This window comes from Nelumbo nucifera, chromosome 1 (assembly GCF_055504915.1).
Source record: "Nelumbo nucifera cultivar China Antique chromosome 1, China Antique-T2T, whole genome shotgun sequence".
NCBI lineage: Eukaryota > Viridiplantae > Streptophyta > Magnoliopsida > Proteales > Nelumbonaceae > Nelumbo > Nelumbo nucifera.
This window is the reverse complement of record NC_142649.1, coordinates 188422537-188441487: the sequence shown is the minus strand read 5'-3', so window position 1 is coordinate 188441487 and position 18951 is coordinate 188422537.

Sequence of the window (18951 nt, the reverse complement as noted above, 5' to 3'; positions counted from 1 at the left end):
GGTTTTATACTCTACATATGTGTATTTGTACTCCTTCCAAATCGAACCTAGCCTTGTTCATTTTTTGTTACATGCGTAACATGCTTACTTGGGTAAATGATTTCTAGGCAAGAGTTATTCAACAAATTGTAGTGCCACTTGTTTTGTTGCACCGACACTTATTCGGGTAAAGATTTTGGTGAGAGAATTTACTATTTTGGGAAAATTTCTTAAAGTATCACTAACATTTAGGAAATTAACTAACTCTACCCATACTGTTTACATATTGTCTTAAAGTCCCGTTAAGTTTTCTGACAATTGTCTAAAACCTCCCTTGCCGTTAACTTTCCATTACATTCTGTCACATGTGACATCACATGGCTGATATATTTTTCAAAATTTCATAAAATACCCTTTATCATCTTTTGTAGTGATTTTTGGGTTCAACAAACACTAACTTGTTTAGACGTTTGTGAGAGAACTTGATAGCAGCAAGTCCCATTAGCCCCCAAAAAACCAAATTTCTCTCTCTCTCTCTCTTAACTCTGTTATTTATATCTCTTATCTCACTCCAAAAATCCATAACCAAACTGAAAGAATGGTAGGATCCATCGTATGGACGCCAAAAAGGTTGCGGAATGGGTGGGTGAATTTCAAAAATTTCCTACATTTCTTCCAACTGGGAATCGTATTCCCTGATTTTAGAATCAATATTCAAGGATCCTACTCGAACCAAACCAAATCAGATCTGAACCAAAAACAAAGGGAAGGGTTATACCTGATATGGAGAGTCAAGATCTCCCAACGTCGGTGTTCACGCCCAAAGAAAGATCCAAGATCTGCTCCCGTTGAAGATGACACAGCGACGATGGGGCAAAACCAACAGTGTACGTCCCACGTACCGAACTCTTCACAAGAATCCGTTGATGGCTTAGAGCACCGAACCAAATAGGTCTTTCAGCAAAGACTGATCTCAAGAACCACTTTCTTGATCGTCCCTTCAGAGGAGTTCGAACCAAGCAGTAAGGCGGCGGCGGCTGGAGGAGAACCCTAGAGCTGAAAGTGGCATGAATGCTAATTTCACTCTAGGGAATGTGAGATCCTATCTCAGATTGCAGAAGTTGTTATTGCAAAACCCTAAGTCAAATTCTTGTAATTCAAGATTAGGGTTTCCTCCTTTCTTAGTGATTAAGAAACCTCCTAATCCTATTAGGAGTTATCCCAATCTAAATCAGCATTTGGATAGGGGGTAATCTTAATCCTATCTGCAGATTAGGTTAGCCCACTCTTGATCTTATCAGGAGGTTACTAGATTCAAATTACATTTGAATTTGGTCTACAAGAGTGGATAGGGTTAAAACCCTAATTGTTTCTCGACTTCTTGTCTGAACTCTTTGAACCTTTCAAAGGATTCGGACTTATGTCTCATTAGGTACACGTAACCATACCGAGAATAATCATCGGTAAATGTAATGAAGTACACATGCCGGTTATGAGTCCTAACACTCAGGGGACCACATACATCAGTATGTATAAGGTCAAGTGTGCCTGTACATCTTTTAGGCTTACTGTTAAATGGTCGTTTTGTCATCTTGCCTCAGAGGCAAGGCTCACAAGTGGGAAGATTTTCTACGGTTAGAAAATCCAAAGGACCATCCTTTACCAGCCTTGTGATTCGGTCAATACCGATATGGCCAAGTCGGTAATGCCACAGGCATGTGGGACTAACTGTATCACGAGTTCTTTTCTTAGGGTTTTCGACCGACGTAGTTTCGATTAAGTTAGTTTCTAGAGAATGACGTAGAATATAGAGACTGTTCTCCAGTTCCCCGCATGCGATGAATTTATTGTTCCATTTAACAGTAATCATATTACTAAAATAAACAGTATATCCATCAGCACACAATTTAGAAACAGAAATCAAATTTCTTCTTAAGTTCTGTACATAAAGACAATCTTTTTTAAGTACAAGAATTCCTTCTCTAAAAACTAATTCTATGGTTCCTATTGCCACAGCTGCAACACTTGCAGTCGTTCCAAGAAAAGCGTCACTTCCCCTTCACTCAGCCTTCTGCTAACTTTGAACCCCTACAGTGAATTTTACGCATGAGTTGAAGCCCCGGAGTCAACACACCAGGACACAAAAGTGACTAAAAAATTAGTCTCTATGACACAAGTTTCGAAATTACCTTTCTTAGATTCCAGGTAGGCGGGATAGTTCCTCTTCCAGTGGCCGGTCTGCTTGCAAAAGTGACAGGCATCGGATGCCTTGTTTTTCTTCTGCTTCTTGGGTTTGGCAGCTTTCTTCTGGGGCTTCTTTGCCTCTCTTTTTCTTGCTCGATTTGCTAGCTTCAACAAGCATAGCCACAGGCTCATCCTTTTTGATCAAATCCTCGGCCCTCTGCAACATATTGCTGAGTTCCTGGACGCTGACATTTAGCTTGTTCATATTGTAGTTCATTATGAACGGAATAAAGGAAAGAGGCAGAGAATTTAGGATGGCATCCAAGAGCCTCGAGTTCATTAGTGTAGCCCATCATCCAAAGGCAATGGTCATGAACTTTCTGCCTCTTGGACATCTGCGCGGTCATGAACAACTTCAAGACCTTCTGCCGAGTAGAATGATTATGCTCTTCGGACATCGTCTTTAAACTATCCAATATGTCATTGGCTAGTTCGATTTGATCGAGCTACCTCTGTACTGGATTGTCTAGGGAGGCAATGACATAGCAGTGGGCTAGGGAGTTTTTATCCTCCCAATCTTGGAATTCCCTCCTTCGGGCCTCAGAAGCCCTATCACCCAGACGCTCCGGGGCAGGATTTTTAACTACCTTATCCAACTTCTCGGAAGTTAAGACCAGCATAAGGTTTCTGTACCAGTTGGCATAGTTTGGGCCCTTAAGCTTGTTATCGTCAAGCAACTTAGCAAATTGTCCGTTTGCCATTTTCTGATAAAACAACAAAACGTTAGTCCACAACCTTAGTTTGATTCATGTTACCTACATAGATATGGCTTTTAATCTATGTTCCATTCCCATTTGTTCATCTCTGAGATTTTCCTCCTATCTAAGTGACGGAGACAGCGAAATGTCTCTGGAAATGTGGGAAATCACATAGGGTGCGTGGAGCCAACTGTTTCAGCTACATAACCCCACCACCTTTTTGTGATGGATCATATCCACTCATCGTATGAGTTTCCCTTTGGCCTCTGTCAGACAAGGTTCAAAGCCGTTTTCAGGTAAACTTTTCTGTCCAGTGAGTGCTCACCCATCATATTCAGGTTACGCCAAGGTACCGTGAGAGAGTTCCCATTTTCTGGTGAAGCCCCTCCCACATCGGTCTATGACGCCCCTATTATCTAATAAAACACTCTGATAGATCCAACAGCAAATGGATAGCCCAATTTTATGGTGTGTTTCCTCATTACTGAATGACCCATCATCATGCTAATGACTGAAGGCCTTTAGAGAGTTCATCACATGAATCTCCCTATCACATGCACTCATATTTGCTGGAGGGAACAAAATTTTATGCCCTAGTTAATTTAGGTCAAACCAAAGTGGCTCCCATTGACTTTCATAAAGTTAGATTTATGGTGGTCCAATTCGTCTAGGGTTTCCACATGTGTCCCTTTTCAGAGTTGTGGAGTCCACCATGACAGGAAGGGGTCATCCAATGACCGTATGGGACACCATGGCAATGATGTGCATTCAACCATGGTGTGCGCAAGAGCCACTAACGTATCATCACGGGCCAAGTGCTTATGGCCCATGGTCGCAGCACATCAAACATCCACACATCACATGAAATGGAAGAATTGATCCAATCAATTAACTATTGTAAAGCCCATTAATCAGCCCGTTTAAAGTCCATAATATTAACCATTAATATCATCTAGGTATATGGGCTGAATTGCAGATAGCAGTTCAGCCCATACAGCTTTTATGTAAAATTTGGCTTTTGTAGTTTTAACCCCTTAAAACTGGGCTTTATAGGTTGGGCCGAATTGGTTCTTCCAATTAAAAATTGATTTCAAACATGAAAGTGGGAAATAACAGGACTGAATACAGCCCCTTTCGAACCCTAGATTCGGTCCAAACAGTTTTGGTCCAATCTGGTCCGAAACGGTCCAAAAACAATTTTTAATTCAAGAAACAATTCAATGAAAGATCTGAAATTAAAATTCCAAAATTTTGACAATCAAAACAGATCTGGACTATTCGTACAACCTGCAAAACAGAGGTTAGTAGTTAGGGTGGCAGTTTCCCAAACTGCAAAAACACAGATAGCGAACTCTTCATCTGCAAATCTCCAGTGCCACCGCCTTCTCAATCAAGAAAATAAAAAAAAAATAGAAATCCTATTTCTATTAATTAATTACATTCTTGATTGAATCCTATACATTCAGTCTAGAAAAATAAAAAAAAAATATTTTATAGACCAGAATGAATAGAAATTGCAAACAATAGGTGCGCAGACATTCTGCTTCAAATCTGATCTTCGAACTCCATGTACGAACAGTCCATTAAATCAGAAATAAAATAAGAATAGTTCTAAATTAAATTTCAGATTTAACGAAAATTAATTTCAGATCAATCGCCCATACAAGAAACAATTTCTTGAAATAAAATTGCAATCTGCGCAATACCCGGATAGAACAACTTCTACCAAATTGCGCAGGTTCAGATCTGATTTCTTGGTTCAAGATTCGAACCTATGGCTCTAATACCACTGAAAGAATGGTAGGATCCATCGTATGAATGCCAAAATGGTTGCGGAATGGGTGGGTGAATTTCAAAAATTTCCTACCTTTCTTCTAATTGGAAATCGTATTCCCTGATTTTAGAATCAATATTCAAGGATCCTACTCGAACCAAACCAAACCAGATCTGAACCAAAAACAAAGGGAAGGGTTATACCTGATACGGAGAGTCAAGATCTCCCAACGTCAGTGTTCACGCCCAAAGAAAGATCCAAGATCTGCTCCCGCTGAAGATGACAGCGACGGTGGGGCAGAACCAACAGTGTATGTCCCACGTATCGAACTCTTCACAAGAATCCATTGATGGCTTAGAGCACCGAACCAAATAGGTCTTTCAGCAAAGACTGATCTCAAGAACCACCTTCTTGATCGTCCCTTCAAAGGAGTTCGAACCAAGTAGTAAGGCGGCGGCGGCTGGAGGAGAACCCTAGAGCTGAAAGTGGCGTTAATGCTGATTTCACTCTAGGGAATGTGAGATCCTATCTCAGATTGCAGAAGTTGTTATTGCAAAACCCTAAGTCAAATTCTTGTAATTCAAGATTAGGGTTTCCTCCTTTCTTAGTGATTAAGAAACCTCCTAATCCTATTAGGAGTTATCCCAATCTAAATCAGCATTTGGATAGGGGGTAATCTTAATCCTATTTGCAGATTAGGTCAGCCCACTCTTGATCTTATCAGGAGGTTACCAGATTCAAATTACATTTGAATTTGGTCTACAAGAGTGGATAGGGTTAGAGGACCAAGTTAGTTGTTTGACTATTCAAGGGCTCTATGAGCTGTGGAACTTAGGCCCAGATCGTCTGTTACTAGCCCCCTTTCACCATGGTCATTTTCTTCTGAACTTCAGATACGAAGAAGATTATACTAGGGTTCGAAGTAATGGTCCATGGACATTAAATGGTCAATGGGTCCTTATGCAACCTTGGGTTCCCGGTTGATCCCAATATACCCGGAATCTCCAAGAGGTTGAACTCTGGGTTCAAATTCATGATCTACCTTTTGAAAATATTTCAGTTGACATTGAAAGACCCCTCTTTGAGAATTTAGGTCCCACCCATTTCATCACTGTAGTCCAAAACTATATTCGTGCGAAGGTGACAATATCAGTAGATGAACCTCTGAAAACTGCTTGTTTTGTGAGTATACATAATTGGGTTACTTATCGATATGAAGATCTTCCTTGAACCTATTACCTGTGTGGGAAAACAAGTCATCTTTTCCATCATTGTTCTCAACCTTTACCTCATATAAACTATAGATCTTGCGACTAGTTTTTTGGTCATCATCTAATGAATCTGCCAGGGCTCTGGCTAAAGGTCGAACATGCTATGTGCTGCTTCTGGAAGCGACCTCAGTTTAGTGAATTTGTGAATATTCCTCTGAATATGCCTCCTTCTCCGGGAAATCTTCCTGATGAAGCAACCCCTGAACCGGTAGTGAACAATCCAACTCAGAATCAAAACAATGTCTCTTCAACTACTCTACCTCAAAATCTATTAGCTGCATCAACTTTGTCTATCCCACCACCTATTCGCATCTCTTATGAGACTTTCTAGCTGGTAATTAATATTCAGTCCCTTCTTAACCAATTGATGGACGACCAGCCTGGTCCTTCTTCAGTGTCTAGGGGAAAAAGACCTCAAGTGGATTTTCCGTCAAGGTTAGAGAATGATCATACCACCCCAAATCTTCTAGTTTATGACAAGCCAAAATCTTCAGGGCCCACTAATTTGGATGAACGCATTATCGCAGTTGATCATAAAGAGTATTGAGACTCTAATCATGATTCTAAAGATTAGCACATGATGAGGATAAAGTATTTTATTTTCTTGTCTTATTTTTCATTCCTATGGGCAGAGATGGCTAGCCCTTATCAACCCCACCTCTATTAATGATCATCATGAGTTGGAACTGCCATGGGGTTGTGTGTCATAAGGCAGTTCAAGGTTTGAGGGTTTTGTCCATAGATTAAATCTAGATTTTTTATTTTTATGTGAGACAAAAATTTCTCATGATAAAATAGATAAATTAACAAATCAATTACCTTATCCTAACTCTTATATAATTACACCTGAAGGGAGAGCGGGTGGCTTAGCGGTTTTGTGGAAAGCTGGTTTAGAAGTATCAGTGTTTTTGTCACACTCAAGGTATGTTTTCTTAGAAACCCACTTGAGTTTTTTTTCTTGGATTATATGTTTTATTTACGGTCCTTCTATTAAGCATCAGAGAAAGAAATTTTCAGTAGATCTAAATAGTTGGCTCCAAATTGTTACTCTTCCCCATGTATTAATAGGGGATTTTAATGAAGCGGCTTCGTTAGATTCCTTAGATCCATCCACTTCTACAAATACCTTTTCCTCTCTAACTTCCAAACAATACAAAAATCTTATCCTTAATCAAAACCTGTTAGAATTAAATATACGATGAGGTGTTTCCTAAACAAATAAAAGAAGGGACATATCCAAAGAACTCTAGATAGAGTTGTGATTTCCCCAGACTAGTTAAATTTATTTCCTAATGCTACCTTATCTTTAGGTGCTAGATGGGGTTCAGATCACCATCCCCTTTTTCTAAATCTAAATCCTCATATTTTAAATCTGCCAAAACCTTTTAGGTTCTATGAAATGTGGTTAGCCAACAGCTCTTGTAAACAAGTTATGGAAGATGGTTGGAATTGTCAAATTAATGGTTATGCAGCTTGTAGACTAACCCAAAAGTTGGATAGAATAAAGAAGTATTCAATCAATTGGAGGCAGTACTCTTTTATAGAGCCAAAAGAAAAAATAAAAAAGTTAAAAGCTCAAATCATACAGGCTGAGCAATCTGAGGACTCCTCTATTTTGGACTAGCCTGTACAAGGAGTATGAGACATCTATGTGGCAAATTGAAAGCTTTTGGAAATGGAAATCCCACCACACATGGCTACATTTGGGAGACAAAAATACAAATTTCTTTCATAAGAGTATACCCTTTTTAGGAGGAAAATGAATTATATTGAGGGAATTAAGGATGATCAGAATAAATGGAAATCTTCACATGAAGACATAACCCATATTTTTATAAACTACTTTTATGATCTCTATTTGACTCAAGAACCCCAAGAAATAGAGGAATTACCATATTTATTTAATCTGGTAATTATTGAAGAGGAAAATAATATGCTCTTAAATATTCCCTCAACTGACCAAGTCAAATCAGCCCTTTTTAATATAGGAAGTTCAAAATCTCCAAGGTCAGATGGAATGCTAGCTATTGTATTCAAGGATTGTTGGGATATGATGGGGTCAAAATAGTACAGGTAGTCAAGGAATTCTTTCTAAATAAGAAACTTCTATGAAGGATGAATCATACTTTTATCTGTCTTATTCCTAAGAAAATAAATTGCACAAAAGTCTAGGACTACAAGCCTATCAATTTATGTAATGTCATTTATAAAGTGATAGCCAAACTGATAGCCTCCAGACTTCATATTCTTCTAGATAAATGTATTGCCCCAAATCAGGTAGCTTTTGTACCAGGTCGTCACATGTCTGACAATTCTATTATTACTCAGGAGATGTTCCACTACCTGAAACACAAAAATTGAGGTATAGGCTATATTGCACTAAAATTAGATATGTCAAAAGCCTATGACCGTCTAAAATGGAGTTTTCTCCTAAAAATCTTATCTCTCCTTGGACTTTTAGAAGACTTTTATCAGATGATAAAGGAATGTATCTCTATAGTCTCTTTTTCAATGCTTGTAAATGGTACTTTAGAAGGACATTTTTGTCCCTCTAGAGGGCTTAGGCAAGGAGATCCTCTGTCTCCTTGTTTATTCATAATAGCAATGGAGGGTTCGTCTTGTCTTCTACTTTATGCGGAACAGGAAGGAAAATTACAAGGCATTTCAATAATCCCTTTTTCTCTAAAAATTTCCCACTTATTTTTTGCAGATGATGCGGTGTTATTCCTTTGTGCCCATAGAGAAGAAATAGATAATCTAAATCAAATTCTTCTTAAATTTTAGTCAGCCTCTAGTCAATTGATCAACATGGAAAAATCTAGTGTTTTTGTAGTAAAAACATTCATCCAAGACATCAACACATGATCAGGCGACAACTTCATATAGGTCCTCTTAATAGGAACTCCAAATATCTAGGTCTTCCTCTAATTTGGTCTCGTAATAAGCATGCTAGATTGAACTATATCCTTGAAAACCTTAGGGCTAAGTTAAATAATTGGAGAGCCTTAACAATTAGTCAAGTGGGAAAAAAATTTTATTCCAATCCGTTCGTCAAGCTATTCCTCTCCATTCCATAAGTCTTGTTAAGTTTCCCCAGAAAACCATTAACCATATGGAAAAAATAATTAGAGATTTTTGGTAGCGTGTTTCTAGTTCTCGTAAACACCCTTATCGTTGGTGTTCCTGGAAAACACTTACTTTACCCAAAGTTTTTGGAGGATTAAGTTTTAAAAATTTAAATTTAGTAAATCATGCCCTCCTTAAGAAAGTTGCTTGAAAGTATCTAAATGAATAGCATAAGTTATGGGCTTAGTTCTGGAAGTCAAAATACCTCAAACATTAGAGCATTTTACCCTATTCAATGGTCTCTTCAGGCTCTATCTATTGGAAAGCTATTTGCCCAAAGATTATTGAATTAGCCTCAGAAATTGGATATTTTGTAAATGAGAATTCTTCTTTTCTCATCCATCAGGTTCCCTGGATCCAATCGGATAACAAATTCTTTTGGATATCTTTTCCCTTATCTCCTCAGCTAAGTAACATGAATATCTCTCATCTAATTACCTCAAATCAGTGGAATACTGCCCTAATTTGTTCTCTATTCTCAATAGAGGAAGCTTCAAATATCTTGAGAACACCTATTTTCCCTTCAAACAATGAAAGAAATTGGGTCTAGACAAGTCATAGATTTGGAAAATATACAGTGAAAGAGGAATATAAAAAAGAAACAACTAACTTTCCTTCCAAATATTTTCTCTAATCTTAAGTTCTGTTTATCTAAAATCTGGAAACTTACTATTCCTCCACGATATCAATTATTTTTTTGGAGAGTGATTAATGATTTTATTCCAGTAAAGGATCTACTCTTTGTGGAAATTCCAGATAAGCTATGTGTTCTTTGTAATGATGAAGTGGAATCTTTAACTCATCTCTTTGTTCATTGTCAATTTTCTCAGGCTATTCTGTTTCGTAATCCTTGGAACTTACGTTTGCATAACATATTTCAAGGATCCTGGATTTCAAGTATAAGTAATTTATATAACCAAATTTCTGATAATCAACTATTTTTTAGAATATTAGGGTGGATAACTATTGCCTATTATTATATTTGGTATGCTCGAAATGAGAAATGCTTCAGGAATAGGCAACTTTTACCATAAATAATCACTAATATTATCAATCAAATGTTTCAACAAACCATGGATTTATTGCATGAATCTACTACAGCTAATATTTTCTCTAAGAATCATAGAATGCAACTATCCATATCTAATGCTATTGATCTAATTACATTCATCGATGCAAGGAAAATTTCAGACTCCTTATTTAGTTTTGGTATTTTCATACTAACTAGAAATTTAACCTACCTAAAGATTATTGGAGGCCAAACTTCTCAATATACCTCCATTGACCAAGTTGAACTGTTTACGATTGTGTAGGCTATAATGGAGCTCCAAAGTTGGAATCATGAAGAAATTTGTATATGTCCAGATGCTCAACAAATAGTGCTAGCCTTAAAGAATAATAATGATTTTCCTTGGTCTTGCCAATGGCTTTTGTCAAGAACCAAGAACTCAATTTTAAATAGGAATTTTAGTATTAGTTTTCATTATGTAGCAACTTTAATGTCCCTACCCATAAGGTATCCCAAAAAGGCCAAAACTCACTTAGAATCTTTTTTTGTTTTAAATGAATATCCTATTGGGATCCTTAGGGTTGAGGACTTTGTAAATATTCTTCTTTAATATAGTTATTTTATCTTTCAAAAAGAATTGATGGTAAGAACATGACCAAAAACTGTGATATCATGGTTTTAAACATTTATAAATTTATTACTTTTCCCATGAATGACAATATTGAAGTGACTATTATCCAAAATACCCTTAAAACACTCCAAGAAACCCTAACCTGGGGTTGTTGATAAGAAATAGCATATTATGTTGCAACAACTGCCTATCCCACACCATCTGAGTATTTGACTTGGCTTGCCTTCAACATCAACGGTTTCACTTCAAAAAATTATTCCTCCTCTTCTTCTATTCTTCCCACCCAAAAAAAATCCTCCTTCATTATATCCATTGAACCTTGTTAACAAGTCAATTCACTTAATATTATTATTTTTATTAGGGTAAAATACAAAAACCTCCCCTGAAGTTTCTAACAATCATAAGAGCCTCCCCTATAGTTTTATGTTAGCAAAAACCTCCTCTCTATTTTTGAAAAATTCAATAAATACCTCCCTTCTGTCAATAATCAAGATGGAAAACATTAAAGAGATTATGATTTTTTTTCAAAATACCTATTTTACCCTTTTACAAATTTCATTTTTTCTCCTATACCCTTTTACAAATTTCGGATGGTGGAGCATTTTCATGAAAATTTCTACCTTTCCTGTGTATGTGAAGATCCTCGTCGGGTTACCCCACCGGGACTCTACGCATTTACTCTAGTGGCATCGCATGATGGCAAACGAATCGCTGTTGCAACTCGGCAGTGAGAGAATAACTTTAGGCACATCGAGATCTTTGATCTAGAGTTGGAGTCATTTTGTAGGGTAACGGAGACTGTAAACCCAAAATTCACCACTTCAATCCTTTTTTCTCCCTGAAATCAAATTTTCTCGGATACCACCGAGTCTGAGGTGAGTCGGCTTCAGGGGGCTCAGTCGTTCTGCATCTTGAACCTGTAACTTCTCCGGTGATGAAGTTGAGAATGCTTCGGCTTAACAGATCATTTCCTTCGTGTTCTCCCCACGGTGACCTGATCACGTTCAACCACGACTCAATCGTTCTGCATCTCAAACCTGTAACAATGCATTTCCGTCATGTTCACCTGACGACAAGTTCATAATGTTCAGGTCTGGGAGATCCGTCCAATTGGTTGACAGACGGGAAACTGATAGCCTTCTCATCCAATTGACACAATCCCAGCAACGTGGAGGCCTTTTGCATATACCCTATCCGTTCGGATGGAACGGAACTCCGATGAGTCTACGTGGCAGGGGCAGAGGGATCAACAAAGGTAGACAAGGAGAGGATCAATCTCGTCCAATAACATCTTCATCGACAACATGTGAATAGCTCCATCTCAACTATTGTTGCGTCTCAGCTGAAGAGCCTCTTTCTCGTTCTAATATTCTTTCACCAATATTTCTAATTCCATAATTTTCTCGACTACTGGAGATGTTAACCATCTTCTGTTGGATTTTTCAACTTTCTTTCCAAAGTTGTGGAGATCTACACCTTCCTTGACGATGCAAAGACACCTTTTCACAAAGCTCTTCTGTTGTGCTACTTTTACTGCTTGGATATAGTCGATGACAGTTGTGTCCACCTCGAGAGCAGCCTTTCGAATTTCTGAAATCCAGTTATGGACCCATTAGTCTTCTTCTTGATTTGTATTTGCATCTTTTAAGAAGCATTGCATCCTCCTCAGTTTAGTTTGAAGCCCTTCAACTTGGTCTTTCACTTCGGACAACAAAACTGCTTCTTAAATGAGTAAATCGCCCAACTTAGTTACAAAGCATGAAATTACAGAGTCGGCCATCTGATATTCCATTTCCTTTTTCCCGTCCCTTCTCATTGTCTCAGAACAAGACAATTAGGTCTATTTATAATGCAAATTAATTCTTTCTTTCTAATCGGCAATGTGAATGCTGAACCACGTGAGCTCTCTCTCTCTCTCTCTCTCTCTTCAAAGTCGTTGGTGTCAACGAAGATTTCCTTTCAAGTTCTCACTAGTTTGGGTGGCGTATTGGTGGAGCCGGTGTCCATGCCGAATCAATTTCAGCCATACGGTGATCTATATGTGGTGAGATTGGACGGAAGTGGGTTGAAGAAGCTGGCGTGGAACGAGTATGAGGATGGAACCCCAACCTGAAATTCGACAACGGGGGAGATAGATGTGGGTCGGCTGTCGGTGGAGACTGTGGTGGGAGATAGGCTCATGGGTCAATTTGATGATCCGTTTTGGATTTCTTGCGATATGTGACAGATAATAGATTTTGTAAAGCTCAAGGCTTCGTTTATGGCATCATTTCGGAGAAGGGGAAGCCTGTGAGGGGAGCCTCCTACGATCTTCACGCCTTGGCTTGCAGGACAAGATGACAGTAAAGGAGATTGCGACTTGGCTTGCCGTCATTAATGAGGAAGAGGCGTTCTCTATGAAGCTCCACCCTGAGAGTTGCCTTCCTGTGTCATCAACAGCGGAGAGTTGGTCTTTTGCCATTAGCAACAGCAATGAGTATGATGTTGAAGGGGTTGAGAATGATCCAAATGTTGAAGTACAGGAGTGCAAGCCTCACGATGTGAATCTATTCAATCTGGGGATGGGGTCAGCCAAGGACAGACTTATGGTTCCTCTGTCGTTGTGCATCATGAGAAAGGAGATGAACAGTGTTCGAGGGGTTATGAAGTTGCTGAGACAGGACTATTGATGCATATTAATTGTAAAAGGGTAAAATAGGTATTTTGAAAAAAAATATCTCTTTAATGTTTTTTGTCTTGATTATTGAGAGAAGGGAGGTATTTATTAATTTTTTCAAAAATAGAGAAGAGGTTTTTACTAAAGTAAAACTATATGAAAAATTTTTATGATTGTCAGAAACTTGAAGAAACTTGAGGGGAGATTTTTGTATTTTATCCTTTTTATCATTATTATATATAGACAACAGAAGAAGGGCGAGCCACTTTCGCCCAAGCACGGCTCTCGGCTGGTTTACGGTGCAGAATGCAGAGTGCGGAGTGCAGGGCCAGTTAATTAAACTCAAGTGGCCGTACCCCTACCGGGCCCATGAACATGATGACAAAGGCCCGCTTGTGTCAGTGGGCCCATTAGCTCCCGTTGGAATACCGAATACGCAATTTTATAATTATAGTGTAATGTTAGTGTATGTATTATCATCGGTATGTGGGAAGGGTTTCTTAATTGTTGCTTTTGCTTGGTTGGTCGTAGGCTCGTAGCTAGCTCGCAGGTTCCACTTTTAGGGACCGGTATATAATTTGGTGTGAGCAATATGTCAATCAGATCTGATCTGTGTCCCTGAAGGAGACAGCAATATGAGTGGGCCCACCATACGACGAGCAATCGAGCATGTGCATCCACCGTGTAGCCTGTAGCTGTGTAGCGGTGTAGGTGGCCAACTGGCCAAGCCAAGGGCGATCCCGTTTCCGGCCAATTCCATTTTCATTTTCCAGGGATACGTCACTCTAATTTCTGTTTCCTCATCATTCATCAACGTACCACTGGGCTGGACCCTAGACCCTGGACCTCCTCCTCGATACCTGAGTTATTCTTTGACACGTTTCGGTTCTATTCAGAGTACTGCTGCTGCCTGCTGGTTCGAGTCCCGACTCCCGAGTGACGCACATTTATCTCTTGGCGTGTGGCGTCGCACCAACACCCCTTCACCTTTGGTCTATCCAAGGAGTGACTTATCTCCCATGTCGGCACCATTCCATCCACGTAACTTATCTTCTTCCATGTCGGTACATTCCATTTTACTCGTCAACCCTACGCACGGCCACGGAATCATCCTTCATCCTTGTGGCACGTGCCTAAATTCTTTTTATGCGTATCGCCGGCGACAGAAATATTGAAATGACTTATTTTGTATTTTGTCTCCTAACCTCTAACCCCCGACATCAAATCAGCCGCCCACTAGATTGACCCTACAACGTCCCGCACATCCTTGCCGTTTATTGAAAACATTTTCCAATTATAATAATAGAATTAATAATATCGTTATCAGGAAATATTTTCAATACATGGCGGAAATTTGTCATGGGACGTTGTGAGGCGTTGATTTGAACTCTTAACCCTCATCTCTCTCAAAAATATGAAAGTAGTGAGAATGATCTAAGCTCAGAATTTTTAGGCCCAAAGTATATTTATGATAGGTGTCAAAATTTTTAGGCCAAAAGTATATTTGGGGTAGGTGGTGCTAATTGAGGGGTGGACATTATTGTGTAGAGTGGGGTATTTAACATTTTAAAAGTTTATAATTTTACAATATGATTCAGAAAATTGCAATGAACCTGTCTGTACTTTTCCGCATTTAGGAGACAGTGCAAATATATATCATGTTGGTTTAATTTTTCTGTTTTCTTATCGAACAGTTTTTGTTGTTATATATGAGTATAAATACGAATTTGTAGTGTAAAATTTGTATTTTATATTATTTTATATGTATTTATATTTGTATTTGTACTCTTTTCAAATAGAGCCTTAAGACTAATCTATATTCTTTTAGAGGGTTTGGATCTTCTACCCACAACAGCCCTACCTACATGTCATTACAGCCGCACATTGAAAATATCTACCTTGTTTACATATTATCATTTATGGGAATATGTTCTCTCAATGTACAACTTAAGCATTTGTGGATAGTAGATCCGTATTGTCTTTTAGTTGGCCAACTTTGATGCAAAGTTTCTATCCATGTTTTCAATTAAAACTTTTCTCTCATTTTGAACTCGTGATGGTTTTATGAAAATTGCATGTTCATAAAAAGAAATAATAAGGCTTTGTTTGGATTCAGTCTAAAATGTTATTAGTGTAAAAGTACATTGATGATGTTTTACACTGAACCGTATATATAGGTGACCGTTACATTTTGAAAATCATGATAAAAAAGTGTAAACTTTTATATCAATAAAATCAGTGTAGTATTTACATCGATTATTGTGTAAAACTTTATGCATAATGAGGTTTTACATCGATTCACAATATAAAACATCACTCCATCCAAACGCCAACGAATCTAAATCGGAATGGAGTTTTACATCAATCATAATTACATGCTCCTTCCAAATGCCTACAAAAAACTGAACCGATGTAAATTTTATAACGGTTCTTGATTACCTCGCTTCCAAATGCAGCCTAAGGGTCTATTTGGTTTATAGTTTGAATTAGAGTTAGAATTGGAATCACAATAGTCTATTCACCCCAATTGTTTGGTTCATAGTTAGTGATGAAGGGGAATTTGGCCCGACCTCGCAATCACCCGACACGTGGCAAAAATAAGCAACTCAGGACAGTAGAGCGCCCGAAGCAAACACCGAAAGCAACTCCAGACCGCTCTACTAGGAGCCCGAGCTCCCCACCAAGAGCCCGAGCTCCCCACCAAGAGCCCGAGCTCCCTGTTGGGAGTCCGAGCTCCCTATTAAGAGCGAGCTCCCCACCAAGAGCCCGAGCTCCCTACTGAGAGTCCGAGCTCCCTATTAAGAGCGAGCTCCCTATTAAGAGTCCGAGCTCCCTATTAAGAGCGAGCTCCCTATTAAGAACCCGAGCTCCCTGCAAGGAGCACAAACTATATTGGGCCCCAAGCCTCGCGAAGCTGTGACCCGAGTTGGCCCATGGCAGCTCGGAGGAACCCGAGCTCCCTGCCACCCACTTCAGTTCGCGAAGCGGTCCTCGAGGAGCGGAACCCTCCGAAAAGGCCAAAGACCGAAGAGCCAATCCTCTTCACAGAAGACGACGCGCGAGGAGTTCGCTACCCTCACGATGACGCGCTTGTCATTAAACTAAGGATCAGCGACTTCGAGGTTAGGCGCGTACTCGTAGATTCGGGCAGCTCGGCAGACATCCTCTTCAAATCGGCGTTTGATCGGCTACAACTGCCGAGGAGCGAACTAAAGCCCGCAAGCACTCCCCTCGTGGACTTCAGCGGAGAGGAAGTCAGGCCCCTTGGAAAAATAACGATGCCTGTGGAAGTCGGCACGTGGCCTTGTGCGGTCAGACTGAACCACGACTTCCTGGTGGTCGCGACCCCCTCCCCATACAATGCCATAATAGGGCGGCCAATCACGCATATCCTGCGGGCGGTGGTCTCCACCTACTATTTGGCCATGAAGTTCCCTACGGACTTCGGTGTGGGGGTAGCGCGGGGCGACCAGCTCGAGTCCCGCAAGTGCTACGTTGCTGCCCTAAAGGGAAAGACCAAGGCGGCCGGCGACCTCGATCTGGAGCGGCCCGCGGAACAAGGCGAAGAACGAGCCTCGCCCACAGAAGAAATAGTCGCGATCCCAACCTCGCCTACGGACCCAGCTCGCGCACTCCAGATCGGCGCTTCTGTCAAAGAACCCCTACGAACCGAACTGGTAAGTTTTTTACTCCAAAATTTAGATATTTTTGCATGGTCCGCGGTCGATATGCCCGGTATTGACCGTGGTCTTATAACTCACAAACTTAACACTAACCCTTTAGTCAGACCCGTTAGACAGAAGAAACGGAACTTAGCCCCAGAGCGCTGGAAAGCGGTCGACGAGGAAGTTGATAAGCTCCTCGCGGCAGACTTCATAAGGGAAGTCCATTACCCGAGCTGGGTGGCCAACCCTGTGCTGGTGAAAAAGGCGAAAGGCAAGTGGCACATGTGCGTCGACTACACCGGCCTGAACCGAGCTTGCCCGAAAGACAGCTTCCCCCTTCCTAGGATTGACCGCCTAGTGGACGCGACCTCGGGACATGAATTGCTAAGCTTCCTGGATGCCTACTCAGGCTACAACCAAATCCGGATGGACCAGTCCGACGAGGAAAAAACCAGCTTCATAACCGAGTTCGGTCTATACTGTTACAAGGTCATGCCCTTCGGGTTAAAAAATGCCGGGGCGACCTTCCAAAGACTTGTAAATAGGCTGTTTCGGCCCTTGATCGGCACAAAGATAGAGTGTTATGTAGACGACATGGTCGTCAAGACATGGTTTTCACAAGAACTAATAAAAGACTTGGACTCTGTCTTCCAAATCCTGCGTCAGTTTAGCATGAAATTGAACCCCAACAAATGTGTCTTTGGCGTCACCTTGGGCAAATTCCTAGGCTACGTTGTCAATCGACGTGGTATCGAGGCCAACCCGGACAAGATAAAAGTCATCCTAGATATGAGACCACCTCGGAAAATAAAAGAAGTCCAGAGGCTAAACGGCCGCATAGCCGCTCTAAGCCGCTTCATGTCCAAGTCGGCAGATCGCTGCCTACCCTTCTTCAAAGCAATCAAAGGCAAAGGGTTCGAATGGACCCAAGACTGTCAGCTCGCGTTTGACGAGCTAAAAGTTTACCTCGCCAGTGTGCCAACCTTAGCTCGGCCCGAGGAAGGCGAGGTGGTCAGTTCGGTACTAGTAAAGGAGGCAGACCGGGTCCAACGACCCATATATTATGTTAGTAAAATCTTGCAGGGAGCAGAAACAAGGTACCCGCAGATAGAAAAGCTAGCGTACGCACTGGTGGTAGCAGCACGGAAACTCCGCCCGTACTTCCAGGCTCACACCGTCATCATCCTGACCGACAAACCTCTGAGACAAGTTTTACTCAAACCCGAGGTTTCTGGCTGGCTGATGAAGTGGGCCATCGAACTCAGCGAGTACGATCTCCAGTACAAGCCAAGAACTGCCATTAAGGCCCAAGCCTTGGCAGATTTTATCGCAGAATGCACGTTTAGCCTCGAAGCCCCTGAGCCGGTCGAGCCCGAGATCCCTAGTTCGGGCGAACTCAGAGCTCCCAAGCCAAACGAGTCCGAACCCCGTGAAGTAGCAGCCAGTATGGCATCCCTCCTGGTTAGACCAAGCGCGAATTGGGATGAGGAGCCCTGGATCCTTCACGTAGATGGCTCCTCGAACCAACAAGGCAGCGGGGCTGGAATAGTGCTACGCGGCCCGAGCGGAACAAAACTGGAATACGCACTACGCTTTGAGTTCGCGGCATCCAACAACGAGGTGGAGTACGAGGCACTGATAGCCGGGCTAAACCTAGCGCACAAGGTTGGAGCAAAGCACATGGTTATCTGCAGTGATTCCCAACTCATGGTCAACCAAGTTACAGGCGAATACGAAGCGCGCGAGCTCACAATGATTGCATATTTGGAAAAAGTAAAGGAGGATCTGCTCAATTTCTAGTCACACTTCATCAAGCAAATCCCGAGGTCAGAGAACGGTGAGGCGGACGCCCTGTCCCATCTAGCTAGCACGAGCCACAACGCCAGGAGAACCCTGTA